General features: G+C 36.1%; 1 protein-coding gene across 6 annotated transcripts in view; it reads left to right on the top strand.

The window, feature by feature from the left end:
* The window catches only part of IMMP2L (inner mitochondrial membrane peptidase subunit 2), an 891,621-nt gene that overhangs the window by 337,374 nt on the left and 536,587 nt on the right, over positions 1–17,660 (top strand). The window lies entirely within an intron of this gene.

Raw genomic sequence — 17,660 nt, 5'->3', positions numbered from 1 at the left:
GGGGAACATCGTGGATAATAAGAACGTATGTCTGCATTTTTTTTCCCTTTGGAAATTCACAAAGGGAAAATTAAAATGTGCCTTTTGGGTTTTTACTTTAAATATCTGTATGAACTAAATCATCTGCATGCATTTAATAAAATGTGTTTTCTCCTGTTCCCCTTCTCTCAAAGATGTTGTTTTTCTCACTGAAAAATTTCGAAATGCTTATGTGGTTGACTGGATATAAAATCATAAAGCCAAGCCTTCTGAAGTTGAAAGTCTTATTGCCTCACATGATGTTCTTTTGATGATATAGTTTTCTAATATTTGCCTTTTTTAGTGCCTCATAGAGTAGAATTGGACTTCTTATCTTTTGCCCAAAAGATATTTGAATCTGAGAAACTATTTACTTGCAAATTCCAATTTATTAGAATATCCCCCAAATTAAATTTCAAAGCAATTCTAAAATGTGGAATACACTTTGAACCACTCCCTCTTTTCTGAGGGAAGACAGAAAAGGAGATTTGGTTAGTCCTTCATGTGATTTCCCATTCTTCTGCCTTGATAGGCACCATTTAAAACAATGCACGTGAAAAGAGAATACCTCAAAGAATATCTGCTTGGGACCTCATGAAAGGAATGTGAGATGAAAAAAATTGGCGATGTGTGACTCCATGCTCCAATGACTGAAAAGATAATTACAGCGAGGTATCCAGAGTAATTTAGAGGGGAATTGGAATTTTATAAGAGAAAGCGAAAATGCATTTGTGAAAAAGAGGGACGGTTGGGGGGAAATGTTATTTTAGCCACATATTCTGGCCCTACGTGACATAAAAGAGTATGAATTTCAAGAGGACAATATAAAAGAAATTATAGTAATCAAGATAGGAAATTATTAAGGGATAGGAGAAAATTTCAGCTGAGAGGGAATGTGAAGATTAAGTATAAATTCTAACAGTCTGGTTGACAAGTTGATGAGCACATTTACAGATGAGAAATGTAGAAAGAACAAAAGGATGACTTCAACCATTTTGTGTAAGAGCCAATGTTAGGTTTGTATTAGAAAGAATGAGAATGGAATTTCAGTAGAGAAGTTTCTGAAGAAAGGAGAACAGTAATGTTTTGCCAAAGTTTTCTTGGGAGGTTTCCTTCAAGACTGACATTCTTTTCTTTCATAGGTGCCTATTGGTGGGTGATTTAATGTTTTCTGTATCTAATTTTTCTTTTATTGTTGAGGGAAATAAGAGGGGAACTCAGAGAGGAGAGATATATATTGTTTTAGGAGGTAGACTAAATGGATGCTTTACTTATTTTGCCTGTTGTATAGAGTAAATTTGGTCCTGTGATGTAAAAATGTCTGTATTCATAAACTGGAATATCTTCATAATTCCTGTTTGGGAGAAACAACTTGGCTGGCAGTATTAGCTGTACCAACGCTGGCAAAGCACTGGATTTGGGATCTGAGGATTCAGATTCAAGTCTGGGTCTTTTATTTAGCAGCTTTTTGACTTGAGCAAGACACTTAATTACCTTAGGGAGGATATGGTCAGATGTATGCATGGGAGGCTCTCCTGGGAATGGAGTGGCTCGTGTAGGTGATCTGGAAAGTACCTACAATGCCAAGGAAATAGTACTTTTGTTTTCTTTATTTGTTTTTGTCTTCATTTTTTTTTTTTTTTTCTGATACACTTATAATGTCTGTGTGGAGGCAACCATAGCCACTTTGGACCAGTGGTAAACAGTGAAGAGTGTTGGAGACTGCGACAAATCTGTGTCTGTATGCCAGGACCAGAAAGTATAGTTTTTTACTCAGCTCAAAGTGGTTATTGACATGGGGGATTGCAGGCCTCATTTGCAAGAACTTCTAGTTTTTTGTTTTAATTTGTTTTTTAAGAGAAGACTGAAATTTGGATTTCTTAGTGAAGTTTCTAATATATATATAGTTTCATATATATACATAAAAGTCTGTTCAAATATATATAAAAATGTGTGTGTGTATACATATATATATACATATATATATATATACACATACATACACACACACATAAAGAGAATATACATACATATATACATACACACACACATACACAGAGAGAGCGAGAGCGAGAGCGAGAGAGAGAGAGAGATGCAGTTCATCAAAAAACAATTTTGCCCACACTGTTGTGGGCTGAGCAAAACAAGTCCCTGAGCCAGATGTGGCCTGCGGCTGCACTTTGGGTCTTGTACTTTAAACTCTTTTTCTTAGGTGTGTGTTGAGACCCTGATAAGCTAAATAGCATTGCACTAGATTCTTTTTTAAATGTTGAGCAATATTCCAGGAAATTCCTAATGTCCTATATTTCGTTTAGGTAAGCTTTAAACTTTTGCTTAAATTTGAAAAAAAAATTACTTTATTGGGTTGAAAATAAACATGCTATTGAAGCACAGGAAGGATTGTAAAGGAGGGGATTATTGATTTGATTTCTTTATTTTTATTGACTTATTACCACAAACTTTGTTTTCAGTGTTTCTTACAGAATTTTCTAAATAAGCAAGAAAAGATATTTTTGGAAAGTACTGTGGACACCAAAGGGTGAAAGATGAAGAGTTTTTATAAAAAAAAAAGTCTCTTCAAAATACTATCACTATCTATTTTTAATTGACTTATGTATTTGAAAAAATATGTCTCTGTTCTAAGGGTCACAACCTATTGATCTGTTCTTTCTTTCTTTCTTTCTTTCTTTCTTTCTTTCTTTCTTTCTAGTGTTTATTTTTGAGACAGAGAGAGACAGAGCACGAGCGGGGGAGGGGCAGAGAGAGAGGGAGACACAGAATCTGAAGCAGCCTCCAGGCTCTGAGCTGTCAGCACAGAGCCCTACGTGGGGCTTGAACTCACGAACCCACGAGATCATGGCCTGAACCGAAGTCAGACGGTTAACCGACTGAGCCACCCAGGCGCCCCTATTGATCTGTTTTATGTTGGAAAAACATGGAGACTTATAACTCTTCATTATTTGTGTGATTCAAGTCATTTTTTATACTGTCCCTGGTGTTCTGTGGCCATAGAATTGCAAATTAAGAATAATTTAATTTTGGCCATTTGATTACTTTTTGGTTTTAGAGAAAACTCTAGAAATGGAGGAAGCAGCCATGGTTTGAATCAAATTACCCCACAGATGATTGATTTGGGAATGGGCACCTATTTCAAAGATACTCAAGCTCTAGGTCACTGGCCCTGTGACACAGCCTGACTAAAACATAGGAGGAGTTTAGACAGATCAAGAGAAAAGAGTTAACAGTTGAAACAAAGCTGACAGAATGCCACAAAGTAGCAGATGGCCGTGAAACAGAAACTATGGATAGATGAGGAAGAAGATATTATGAGACAGAGATGAAAACATGCAGTGTGAGGGGCGGAAGTGTTCAGGAAGAAGCCAAGGCAAAATAAAATTTCTACTCTGAGAAGGCACACGAAGAACAGCTGAATCATATTAATGGCAGAGCCCCAGAATGCAGATCCATCAACACCCAAGGCTGAGGCCTGTAAGCTCCCTTTCAACTCCTGATCCATGCTTCAGCTTTTCCCAAGGCCCTTTTTGTGGTTCTTTCATCACAGGGTGTTCTTTTGGCACTAGGTCTTTGCGCATACTAGTCCTCCTTCTCAAATTACTGCAGTTTTCCCCTTCTCCCTCACATCTCTGCTTCCTCCTTCTTCCATTCCTTCTGCCAGCTCTTAATCATTCAGCAAGTCTCACTCAAGATTTCTTTTCCTCCAAGAAGCTTTGCTGCACCCCCCACTCCTTTTTTTCTTTTTTTTTTTTTAAGCCGTGGTTCCCATCTTGGGATAAGTTACATCTCAATTTTTTTTTGCCCCTGCCATTCTCACGCTCTCTCAGTTCTCCTTCCCTCCACCATATCCTATGTGTTTATGGCTTTTAAGTCTTGCCTTTTTCTGTGTCAGCTGATACAGTGTTGAGTCCTTGTTATCTCACTTGGATTATAGGTTTAGTCCCTAAGTGACTTTTCTAACTCTGGTTCTCCCTATCCAGAATTCCAGATACTTTTTTCATAAAGTGAAGGAAGAAAATCCTATCACTGTCCTCAAAAATTATCATGAAACCTCTACTTCATACATAATTAGATATAAATTAATCAAGCCTATTATTGCAAGACTTTCCAAAAGAAGATCCTGGTTTTCTGTCCAATTCTTTGGTTCACTACTCACCTGTCAGGAATTTACGAGGGCACCACATTATGCTGCTTGCTGTTGTGTTCTTCTCAGCATCCTTGTTTCTTCCGTTCTCATCTTCTGGATTTCTTCTTTCCCCACTCCCAACAATGTATTTTTTCCAGCTGTCATTTAGAGTCATATTTTTCCATTCTGCTATTATGTGCTTGTTTTGTTTTTTTTTGTTTTTTTTTGTTTTTTTCCACACATACAGTCTCAGGTACAAAAGGAAACGGAGCACACTGATTAAGAGCCCTAGACCTGGTATCAAACTGCTTGAGGCCCAACAGTTCTGCCTCCACCTCTTATGCTCTGGCCTGAGAGGTGTCATATAATCTCTCTTTACCTTAGTGCTGTCCTCTGTAAAAAGAAAATAATCAGTGCCTATCTTGTAGGGTTGATTACTAGGTCGAATGAAAGGATACATGAATACATGACCCATAGGACACTGTCTGGCACATAGTAAGTGCTTCTAAACAAAAAGAAAAGGAGAGACTCATCACCAACAATACACTTGAGTAAAGATGTAGTGATTTGGACAATCAAGGCATTCTCTGCTCCATTTTGGGCTTGAGTATTAAGGCAATAAACATAGAACCATTTTAATCTAATTTTGAATAGTTTTCTTATGGACTTTAAGAATTTCGTTAGAGAAATCTCAGTGTAAGGATGGCTACTTTTTCTCAACTGAATTTTCAAGCTCCTTAGAGTAAAGGTAAGATCTGTACTTATTTTTCCTCAGTCAAGCTTTTGATGTCTTTCCTCTCTAATATCACTTCTATTAATGAGAACACCTTTCAAATCATGGTTTAGCTTGTCTAGTTAATTGTGTTTTTCAGGAATAACAGGCTGTATTATAATAATTGACTAAATGACTAGGTTAAGAAGGAAGATGAGAGCAAGTTGAAGAAATCATTTTCATTTCAATATGTGACCTCCAGTTGACCCTTGAGAAATGTGCTGTGTGGAATGTGTTTGCCTAGACAGAAGCACAGGTCAGTCTTAGTTTATATAGTTAAGTATTAAAGGTGAGGTGAGTATTAAAGGTGAGGCACAGACTGTCTCTAATTACATATAAATTTTAAGTGAATTTGGAATAGTGAGTGTGCCATGAAGCAGAGACAATGGTATCAGAGCAGATACCAGATTTTTTTTCTCTCCTCCTGGGAAGCTAATTTCAGGCTTCCCCCTCGCCTCTCCTCAACTCCCTCTTGCAACGGTCCCCAACCTCTACAACTACTGTGCTTAGTAGCTGGGATGGCATTTGCACTGCACAGACTGCATTGGGCATCATAACTCACTTGTATATCCAGAAGAAGAAATCTAAATCAAATTAGCTTAACATTTCAAGAGATGGATTCGGAAATTTGGAGGGTGGTTTATCGACTCATCAAGTTGGGAACTCCAGGGGTGAAACTGATCTCAGAGAAACTCCATGTGCTCAGATGCTATTGTCACATTTCCCTCTTCTTCCTCTTTGTCCCATCCTTTCCAACTGTGCTTCTCTGTGTTTGTTTTCTCCTATGGGAGGTAACTTTCATATGGGCACACGGTAACCAGTATCTTCAAATGTACATAGTCTTACCTCGGTTGCCTAGAAAGAAGACAGTCTTTTTCTCTTGGTGAACATTTATAAAATCCCAGGGAACAATTGAATCGACAGTTATAGCGCCTGTAGAGAAAAACTGGACCAAAGAAAGATTAGTCTAAGGATGTTAGGATGTGGTTAATGCCTGCAATTTGGAATGTGTCCTTTTGATAAATCATTCTCAGTATCTCTCAAAGCCTGCTTCCATGCCATGCACTTCCTCTAAGTTGCAACCTTCTATCTACTCTTTCTTAGCACACCATCTTTTTAATTGTCTAAAAACAACCAAGTATTTTTATATAAAATCCTTCGCCATTCTTGTTTTGCCTCTAACATTGCCCTAGGCTTTTAGCCTATTCCTTTTACCTTCTTCTATGATCTTGCTTGAGAAGTGATTTTCCCCTCACTCCTGTATCTTCCACTATTTCCTTTCCTCTGACTAAGTCATTATGCAGAGTTCCCCCCTCTTTCATAATCCCTCCTCAGGTCCCCACGTCTCAACCTTGCCATTCACTATCAGATTTTGCAAAGGGGAGGAAAGTCGCTGTGGAAGTTGTTCCCTCTTACACATGCCCATTCACCTCTTCCTGCCTTGTGTCCTGCTGTGCTCGCCACGCACCCCCCCTCCCCCAACACCCCGAAATGGCTGCTTTCTCAGGGCCACACGTTGTTGAGTTCAGTGGCTTTTTCTTCCTGTTTTTCTTCCATGAACTCTCTTGCATTATTGACCAGCTTTTTCTTCTTAAACCCTTTTTCTGTAGCTTCAGGTTCCCTAGGTCCATCTCCTTCCTCTCCCTCATTGCCTGTTGCTCATATTTTTGCTTGGATTCCTTTTTGACTTTTTATACATTTGAATTTCTAGGTTCTCTTCCAAGTTTTTTTTTTTGTCTCTGCTTTCTCTCTTTTGATCTTATTTCCCTTTTAAAAAATTTTGATTCTATATTAATAGTCTGCTAAATATTGCTAAATCTGTATTTTTCCATCGTTAATATTTCTTTTGAGTTCTTCCTTATTTTTAGCTTTCTTTATGTAATATTTTCTTATTTTTAGCTGTTGATTAGCTTTCTTTTCATCGATATCTCACCAGACCTCATCTGCTTTATTTCAGTTACTGTGTATGACCTCCTAGACACAGGATATGTATGACCTCCTAGACTTGGAATCATCATTCTTCTCTTTCCTTTATAGTCATTTATTTTCCCAGTTAGGTCATTTCTGAAAATGTATCCCAAAATAATTTAAATTTAAAATATGACAATACATGTTAATATTTTGGACACAGGAAATAATATGTACAGCCTACCATGTAAATCGTGTTTGTGTGTGTGTGTACATATGCAGCATAGTAACAAAATGAAAATCCACGAACCCATTATCCAGTCCAAGAATGAAACCACTGTGTTTTCCAAATTTATTTCTTCCTTTGTGTTCTAATTCGTTTAGGATTTGTGTTTCAATAATAATTTTTTCTCCTTGTTTCATATTATGCTTTAAAACTATATGACATTTCTCTGGCTCGGATCATATCCCCTTGATTAAAAAACTTCTCAGGGTCCCCATTACTTTGGAATAAAATAGACTGAGCCTAATATTCATAGCTTTGTGATCTCGCCCAACCTATGATTCCGACTGTATTTCTATTATTCCCACTGAATCATTCCATGCTTTGAACTCAAAGTGTCTTCCTTCTTTCCTACCTTCTTTCATTTCTTTTCCTGAATAAGCCATTGCTTTGTTCTGTCCACACTTTTGCTCCTGTAGTTGCACACTGAAGCCTTCCCTGGGATATTTTCTATCTTATCTCCTTTGGTTAAAATCCAACTCATGGTTTAGGGCCTATCTGAAATGCTCTCATATCCATCAGGACAATCATATATGGTTTCTTTCCTCTGAACTCCTATAGCACCTGTCTGTTATTGTCTTGAAGTACTTATAATTTTCTTTTATTTCCTCATCTCCTTCTCTGATGGCACAAAGTCATATATAGAATGAATTTATTATATATATAATTTATTATTATTATTATTATCATTATTATTTGCAAGGAAGCAGCTAACTTCTGCCTACCTTAAAATTCTTACTCTCCTTCCCTTTCTCTTTTCATCTAGGTAAGGCTGGAGGCTTTGTCCCTATATATATTGTTGGGGGACATATCACAGGATTCTCAAGTTCTAGTATTATTTCCTATTTGACTAATGCTTCAGTTCTCTGAGAAGAAGATTGCTCTTTGTTAATTTGAAGATTTATTTATGGGGATTCTCACTTCGATATTCATGCTACTATCATGGTACCAGGGCAATTTTTGTTTTCCTTGAGATCTTCCCTTAAAGGGCGGTACTATGATTAAAAATACAAGTATAGGTACATGCAGTATTTCTTATATTTTGACTGGTTGGTGAAACTAGAGAAATGAACAAACTTAAAAATGTGTTATATAAATATATTTAGACACAGAAAAAGAGAAATACTCCCTCCTATGGCAGTGAGAAGACATCTTAATGGACACCTATCTGCCTGGTTGAAGAGGCTTCTACCTAGAGACATCAGAGCAAATTAGATGAATTTTGTAAGATTTTATAGTTTTCAGTTTAGAAACTGAAACAAACCCGGCTTGGAAACTTCAAACTGATGAATAGAGATAGTCACATCATGTTGGAAGAGTGTTCTTTCTTTAAAAAAGAACTTTGTAGTTGTTAAGACAAATGTCCTAACTAAATTTCTAGTAATCCTTATATCAGGGGTTTCTTGTTATGGAAATGCCAAGGCCGAGATAACTTTAGTAAAGATGAGGCGGGGAGTCAGGAACATAATAAACAAAGTCTCAGCCAAAAGGAGTTACTTAGAAGAGAGAAAAAGAAGAAGGCATTGATCCCTCACTCCTGGCAGAAAACACCTTGCTTGAAATCTGAAAGGACAGAAGGAACACTTGGCCTCCATTTGCAGATTGGAAAAGCAGGTAGCATGGAGCCTAGAGACCAACACCTGAGTTGGTTCTTTACGTGACTCAAACTCTTAGGTCTGCCTATAACTGTCCTACCCCCTTATTTCTGGGCAGGTTTGTGATGTCATATTTGTGCATTTTATAAAGATAAATGAAGGGAAGTTATTTTATAGTTTGAATACCCTTCTGTATTGTTGCTAGAATAGTCAGGTAATATATTGTTTAGAGACTTGTCTAATACAATTAGATCTTCTAAAAAGTCATTTGCTCTTAAAGGCTGATTGAACCATACTTTGTGTTATTATAGCAAGGCAACTTTTCCTGATAAAAATGGTAATTATTTATCTAGCTAAGCAATCTTGTTGATTGAATATAGCTAAATGTTTGGCATTTAGGCTAAGAAATACCTTTAGGCTTGATTGGTATGTGAATAAATTGAAGATGAACATTAGTTTTACTTTTGTTGGATGAAACTACATATTAATTTTTGAGTTTAAATGTAATTAGTGATTTCTTACTTTGTGAAAATTAATATTTTTTGAAAAAAATATCATGCCCTTTAGGTTCTCATCACTGTATTTTCATAAACGCTATTAGTTTTAAATGATACATATGGAAACAGCACCCATAGTAGTAACATAGTGAATCTTTAAAACCATTTGTGCATAAGCTGCCTCAAAGGATAATTATATGATTATAATGGTACTTGCTTTGAGATAGCTAATTAAAAAAATCTACTGCTCCCGAGTCTAATTATTTGAGTAATGATAACATATTAACAGCCATGAAGCTTCAGTTACAGCCAACCCCATTGAAGAAAAGAAAAATAAATACTTTAACATTTTCTACAAAGACCCCGAGGATGGCACCAGAGCAGTCTTCGCATTTTCTGCTCTGTGTTCTTTGCCCAGCCTCACATACGGGATGTGCTCTAAACCACCTACACAAGTGCCTTTCATCTGATTCACTCCTATAGGTTTTCATTTATTTTTTAACTTCCTTTGGCAGCAGGGAGATAATTTTCTCACTCTTCTCTACCCTTTGTGAGTCTCTGAAAGAAGGCTTTTGTAATTAGACTTCATAGCTTTAACAAACATTTCATAACCTGCCAGTAAAAATGTCAGTTCTCTGGGCCAGGGCATAATTAAATGAGTAAGTATCAATGTGGTGATTCAGCCACAGAATCAAATAATTTAAAGGGGTTATTAATTAGGGACTTGCTTTGATTTTGGAATTCTAATCAATAATGAGCTATGTTATGAACCAAAGCTTTCTTGCTTTCACCATTCCCATTACTTGGACTGTTAAAATTATTAAATAAAACCATGTCAATGAAAATTTTACTTTATTGTTCTTTTCCTGAATGATTAATCACCTGAGGGGATGTTGTTAAAATAGCAACAAAATTGGATATGGTCAAAATGAATGTTTTGCCATGAGCCTTTAAGACCGGAGCTGAGTGATGCAAAGACTATATAAAACTTTGTAACCGACTCTGTTTGAGGCCATTACTCCCTGACTGAAGTCTGAAAAAAAGAGCACAAATTGAATGTTGGAGGCTGATAATAATTTGGTAGGAGACCCTTTGAGCTGAGAGCAGTAGAAGGAGGACAGATATGTGAAGTCTTGACTACTGTTGGGATGAGGGATAGTGAGGATAGGTAACAAGTAATGGTGGCTCTTAGAACAGCAAAGAGTGAAAAGCTGAATTTGAGAACAAACCAAAAGGCTGATGGAGTCAGATTAATCTTTTGAAACAGAAAGGATCTTTCTATTGTTAGAAAAATAGTTTATTTTATATTTTAAGGAGTCTCTTTGAAGTCTGGGAATGACTAGGGTGAGCAGTGACATACAACTCAGCTTAATTATGAGCAACAGTAATTGAAATCTTCATTCTAGGGGCCACAGTAAGTGTTTTATGTTTATCATCTCAGTTCTTACAACCCTGTGTAATAGGTCAGTCTCCCATGAGGAAACTGAGGCACAAAGATTGCTTTGTTAGTGGCTGAATTGAAGTGTTTAAACCAGGCAACCCAATTTCAGACTCCAAGTACTTGGCTACCATTCTATATCCCCTCCAAGGTAAATTTTATCTATAGTGATGCTTTGTGTACATTTTGACCAAAGCTGTACCCTAGTGATAGTTTTCAAAAGGCTGTTACTAGATGAAATCTGTTGAGAAAAAGTTTCATGTTATAGATTCCAAAGCAGGAAGAGGTATCCTCAAGTTTAAATCATAGAGTTGATTTCCTCAAATATCTTTAAAATATTTTTTTGTAAAAGGTACTTTTATTCAGAAACATTGGAAGAATAGTAAATGGCAATTTCTGGTCTTCTTTTATCTGTCTACTGGAAGTTTTTTACTTGGTGTGCCCATCAGGAGCCTAAGAGTAAACCCTCAGGAAAATTTAGGTCTCTCCTGATGAGGCTTATTGTTTGTTGGTTCTGTTCTTTTTTATTGTTCTTTTGCTTAAACGATATGAGAATAAGCTTCTAAGGCAATTCTCCAATTTCAAAAATCAGAACATCAGAGTCACTGGTTGGGTTACTTTAGTCCAAAAAGAGCATAAACATAGACCCTACCTTTATTGGATGAAGTACCTTTACTGGAAAATTGCCTGGCAAGTCTGGGCATATGTAACTGAGAGCTGGAAAGCTAAGGGGGACTTACTTGCCTGAAGGGGTATAAAAAGAATCATGGTTTTGTTTGTTTGTTTGTTTCCTCTGGATGGATAGAGAAGAAATAGGCTTAAATTAAAGCAAGCAGGATCTAGTGTGCTAAGACAGTTGCAATGAATAACCTCTGGACTTGACTAGTAGTGAGATGTGCAGAACTTTATATATTTTTTAAAATCACAACTGTGCAAGAATAAGACAGAATATGAGTTAGTTTGAAAGCAGTCTAGTGTATCATTAGGAAAACAGACTTCCTGTCATTGGGCTATCTTTGTAGATTTAACACTGTGTATCATAGCATGTTTTAATTGTTGTATACACTTGGGCTTGGAGGTGTACAGGCAGTTCTCCACTTAGACTGATTGCACTTCTAGATGATGCAGAAAGACTGCCAGCCACTTTTACCTGTCTTATTATATAATGGCACTTAATGCAAGCAGGGCACAAATGAACTCACCCCAGCTAGTCTGATTCCTGATGTGAATCAAATAAGGCCCCCTCATCAACAACCTCAGCTTGTTCCCATGGGCTCCTCTGTGGAACTCTATATAGGATTAGATTCAGCTCCACAGCAGTGGCAGCTAAGAGAGAGCAGAGTGGGAGCAAAAATAGCATGGGCCACAGTTTCTCACTTGACCTTTTTTTTTTTAGTGTGTAAAGCTCCTGGTATTTAGTTGTTGTTGTTGTTGTCATTTATTGTAATTTAATGTCATTCATTGTATATTGAAGTGGTTAGTTTGTAAATTTCATTTATGAAATCAAAGATGTAAAGATGGAAGAAGGAGAGAACAGTATGTGTTTGGCTAACAGGAGAGACATCTTTGACCTATGATGTCCGGTGACTTTCAGTGGGACCTATTTCCCTGAAGAGCTGGTCAGTTGGCTCTGTGACAGTCACCACAGAGAAGTTCTAAAAGTGCAATGACGTTGCCTTTGAAATAGATATATAGCCTCTCCAGCAAAAATACTTTGAAGGGCTGCACTCATTTGATGTATGGTACTTGCTGTATTATATGTATGTATTATATTTGATGTATTTGTGAGAAAGAATTCAGTCTTAGTACTTATAGTCACACCTTACATCCCAATATACCCTCAAGAAAAAAAAAATACAAACAGACCTTCTAAGCAGCAATGTTCAAGTAATGACTGTACCAGTAAGAACATTTTTAGGTAGATGAAAAAGACTTGATTATGTCAATTTTGTACCTTTGGTATTTGTCATTATTCACGTCAAAGCTTTTGAAAGTGGGTATTTTTTTTCTTTTTGACACTGTGAAGAAATCCTGTAATGAGAGAAATCAAAGCAAGTAAAATTCGATGTGATTGAGGATTGGTTCATGCGTGAAGCTTTCGCATGTCACCAAAGAGTGGCTGTTCATGGCAGCGCAGACACTGGAGGACCCGTTCTATTTACCCAGGGAAATTTGCTTTGAGAAAATGAGAACAGCACAATAAACTCTTAAAAATGAAAGCCATTGTCTGAAAAAGCCATCAGGGATACTGTTTGACTCAGAATCTCCTCCAAAACCTTCAAAACCTTCTGTCCTCACGTAATCTTGTTACACAGATAGTACTTAATATTTTCTATTTTGATTGTTTTTAGTCTCTTTTTTCCTGTCAAACAGGACTTCTTTAAAGTTATGAACTCATCTTTTTTGTTGTTTGTTTGTTTGTTTTTTGCTTTTCCTACCTTGCATTGTGTGTGTTGCATAGAGGGGCACAGAGTACTTCTATTTACTAAATGTCAGACTCTCAGAGTCTCCCTGCAAGAAACCTAAATTCTGGTCTTGAGGGTTTTTTGTTTTTCCTGTTTGTTTGCTTTACCTTTTCCTTCAAATTTTTTTTTCTATAAAAATAAGTAAAACTTTTAGGAGGTAGTAGTAGTGAGGCAGGAACTTGGAAATGAGACCTAAATCTAGATTATTATATCTTCTTTCTACCCATTTTTAAATTTAATTTTTATTACAGTAAAGAACACATAATATAGACATTATTATTACTTTTAGATGTCTCAGAACTCTTAAGAATTGTAGATATCTCAGAACTATGTGATTTATAGTCCATAAAATAGTTAATTAAACATGCTGCTTGCTTTATTTCTTCAGGTTCTTTTAGCATTAAGCCTTTGGTAAGGATTGTAATCTCATAATTTCATTTCTTTGAGAAAATAGCATCAGTTTATGTCATTCTGATCTAATGAATTTTTCTTTTTTTCTTGGAGAGATTCTGGCAGGTGACTGTGAAAGACTGGAGTTTGAATCCTAGCCTCTTACCCTGTGATCTTCGGTGGGTTAGTTAACTTCTTTTAGCCTCCTTTAACTTTAAAATGGAATGGCAAAATATACCCCTTAGGCTGTTGTAAAGAGTAGGTGACTTATTATATGAAAGTATTCAGTGTGATACCCATATGTAGGTGGTGGTCAAGAAATAGTGTTTTTTTTTTTTAATTTTTATTTTTTTATAACCTCTTCTTTGTTAATCCAAATAGCAAAGTATGCAATTTTCATGGGAAAAGAGAACTTTTAGATCATTGAAGTATTATCAGACATAGCTACTTTATGTTTATGTGCTAATATACATAATAATAAGCATAATAAACATCAGTCAGCATTATTGAATATCTATACATGGAGAATTGAACAGAATATTTTATTTTAATCAGTTTTTTTTTTCATGTGTGTTTTAATACAGAGGTGACTATATGCACTGGAGTTTATTACAAACTAAAATGAGATTTTTGTTTTATGACTTGCAGTTCCTATTGTAATTTATTTAAACAGAAGGGGATTGTAAATTGCATTTTAAAGGTAGATGCCTCTCGTGAGACATTTGCATCAGTGCACACTGTGGACTCTGGAAAGTATTTTCAGAGCTACTCGCAGCAGGATTTATCTCAGTCATTGAAGAATTCTTGGACAGGACATAATAATTTCTCATCCACTAGAGAAATGATATTATTTTAGAATAATATTTTAAAATGCAGATCTTGTAAAAGGTGATAGATGACTATTCTAAAGTGAGATTTATTTCCTTTCTGAGGTTAGATTAGGATGGATAGACTTTAGGAGCATGACTGATCAGTGAGTCTGGGCTATTCAGCAGTTCCATAGTGTATAGATTCTTTGTATTATTAAAGTAACTATTTTAAACTTATTCCTAACAAAGCTCTTGCAAGGGTAACCACTGTAATGTGGTCCCAAGGAAAGGAAATTGTTTCCAAGAGGTTTTAAATTTCAGTGATTTTTCAACCAATTGGGAGCTATTTTGGGGGGATTACATTGCTCTGCTACTGATTGTACTGCATGATATCCTCAAGATCCTTTTAGTTTTTATGGTTCTTTTTATCAGATCCATGCCCCTACTTCCAGAAAATGGAAAAGAGGAAGCCAGAGATACGTTATTTTACATGTCAGATGGAGGCAGAGCAAGTAGCACTGGAATCTGATTTCTTGGTTTCTTTGCTCTTCCAGTTTTAATAAAAAAATAAAACACAAAACACTGAGTGTTGAAAATGTAATGTAACATTAGTACTTATTTTCTTTAAAAACATATGTTGAACATCCAACTCTTGATTCGGCTCACGTCCCAGGGTTGTGGGATCGAGCCCCTCATCAGGCTCTGCACTGAGTATGGAGCCTGCTTAAGATCTTCTCTCTCTTTCCCTCTGTACCTCTCTCCTGCTTGTTTTCTCTGTCTCTAAAAATAAATAAAATAATTAAAAAAATAAAGTAACATCTTCCCCAATATTCCCTATCTCACTGGATTTCTTTACTTTGCTTTATAACACTACTGTCATTTGACTGACTGTATATTTTTCTTGTTTACTTATTGTCTGTCTTCTCTGTTAGAATAAAAGTGATGCGAAAGTGCTAATGTATATCTGTTTTGTTTACTGCTGTATCCCAGATCCAAGAATAGTACCTGAAATATAGGATACCTTCATTAAGATTTTTTTGAAAAAATGCAGTCAAGACAACACAAAACCTATGCCTTGCTTATTAAGATGATTGAGTTCTTTTTATAGAAGCATTTGTTTTCATGAATCAATTGATTTTAAATGAAATACCCCTTTAAATATTAGCCATTTCATTTTCCTGGTATCTGCATCTGAATATATATTTCTAGTTTGGGAGATTTTAATTTTTACTTCTGCTTTTTAAGATAACAAATGGGCTTTTTGCAAGGGTCTAGGTTACTTTCCCACAATTATCCATGTTTGTAGTTTGGGGCAAGAGACTACTTCTCAAGTCATCTCTACTTGGTTTCCCAATATGGTGGGTGCCTATGGATTTATTTCTTTGTTTCTTACTTGCTTGCTTGTTTCTATCCACCATTTTTCAAGAGTTTCAGGTTGCCAGCTATCTACAAATCCCCAATGTCCCATGCACACCCATCTCTGTTTCTACTCTACTAATCAATCAGTATTGGGTCAACTAGAGTTCATTGAGTAAAATTGCTTATTATCCCTTTATCCCATTCCTGAAGAGAAGTAGTCCATTTCCCCTAACTCTCTTTCTGCTCATGTAATGTTTTCCTTTGATGCTATTTTTTAGCACTGTTTCAACCAGTCTCTGTGAAGAGTCAATTCTACATATCCTCTTTACTGTCGATCATTAGAGCACAGCAACCTAGAACAAAGTAGAGGCACTTGAATCGCTGTCTCGGTTCATGAGTGAAACTAACTGTGAGGACACTCATCTTTGCCCCTTTGGGTATATTTGGAGTAGAATCAGTTTAAATGATAGGCTTCCATGGGAGAAAGGAAGACACTTCTCCAACAATGAATTCTACGTGATAGGAAGCTATGAGTGCATGACAAGTGCAGTTACTTTTGATTCTTGAAACTTGTCATCAGAGAATTGTTAGTAAGGTAGACATAGGGGCCAGCACTCCAGTGAATAGTTTGCTTTTCTAGATAAATTTTAGTTCCATTAGTGGATTTTAATTGCACTGATATTTTCTGCCAAGAGTGGTCATCTTGGAAGTTAATAACCTGATATTAAAGGAAAAGAAGAAATCCTTCATTGGACTTCTGATTGTTTCTCAATTCTTCTTTATCTTAGAAATGATACCTTTATTACAGCATTTGAAATATGTTTAGTCAAGTAAAGAAGCTACTTCTTGAAAGATGTGCTTTGAGATTAATATCTAGTTTGTCACATGGGTTGGGTAGAGTATAATTCTCCAAAAATTGCATAAAGATTGCATTCTAGAAGTTGAGGCAATTGACTCAATATGATAAATGTCAGTTGGGGACAACACATTGATTTTAATTATATAGCTGTAGGATGTAGGCATGCTCTGCATATCCGTTTAAGGCAGAGTTTGTGTTTAAAAGATGTCTTTGTGTCCTCCAAACATGTGTGATGCTAGATTTTTCATATGACTTCCTTAGAAAAATTGGTAAGAATTGTCCCCAAATACCCAGACAAGCTAAGATGGGAATCAGAATTGTATGAGTAGGTCTGAGTTGTCTTTATGGAAGACTTAATCTAAAAATAGATTGGGAAAAGTGTCCTTGTTTCTTAACCATAACACTGTATTTTTGTTGAGATCGTTGTTGAATAAAGTGAGGAAGAATTAAAATACTAATTTGTGCAGTGGCATTAAATTTGATTAGCCATCGTGTGTGGGTTCTTCCTATTGTTTACAAAGCCTTTATGTCTTTAATATGACTAGTGAACTCCTAGTCATCCTTGAAGTTCCAGATGAAGCAGCACTTCCATGAAGTCTTCTCTCTGCCAGCCAGAGTTGCCTGCTCTTCCCCACTGGTCCCATTACTGGTCTGCATTATTTATTCTGGATACAGATATCTGTTATAGCCATATCACAATGGATTATGAATGCTTGTGTATCTGTTTCTCCCTTTTCTCCAGCAGATAGTGAGTTTTTAATGGGCAGAAAGAATGCCTTACTTATTTCTTTAGTATCAACTTCTTAAATAGGACTGGGTTTATAATGGGTTCTTTAGTTGGGAAAGTAAACAAACATAATTGCCTGTATCTGCCCTTAGTTCATTTGTAATAATCCCTGCTGTTGGGCTTGGATTCGACCTAGATGATGTAAATAAAGCCAGTATGTCTGTCAATTTCATATGGATGTGCTAGGTATAATAAAAAGACTGATTAAAGATCCACCAAGTTAAACTAAACAGTGGTATACTCTCTATTGCACCAATAAGTCAATGTAAAAGGATTGTATTATGCTTTATTCTGAAAAGGCAATATCACGAATCCTGTTTTATTAATACCTAAATATGT

The sequence above is a fragment of the Prionailurus viverrinus genome, chromosome A2 (genome assembly GCF_022837055.1).
Source record: "Prionailurus viverrinus isolate Anna chromosome A2, UM_Priviv_1.0, whole genome shotgun sequence".
Classification (NCBI taxonomy): Eukaryota; Metazoa; Chordata; class Mammalia; order Carnivora; family Felidae; genus Prionailurus; species Prionailurus viverrinus.
This window is presented reverse-complemented; position numbering and strand designations above follow the sequence as displayed.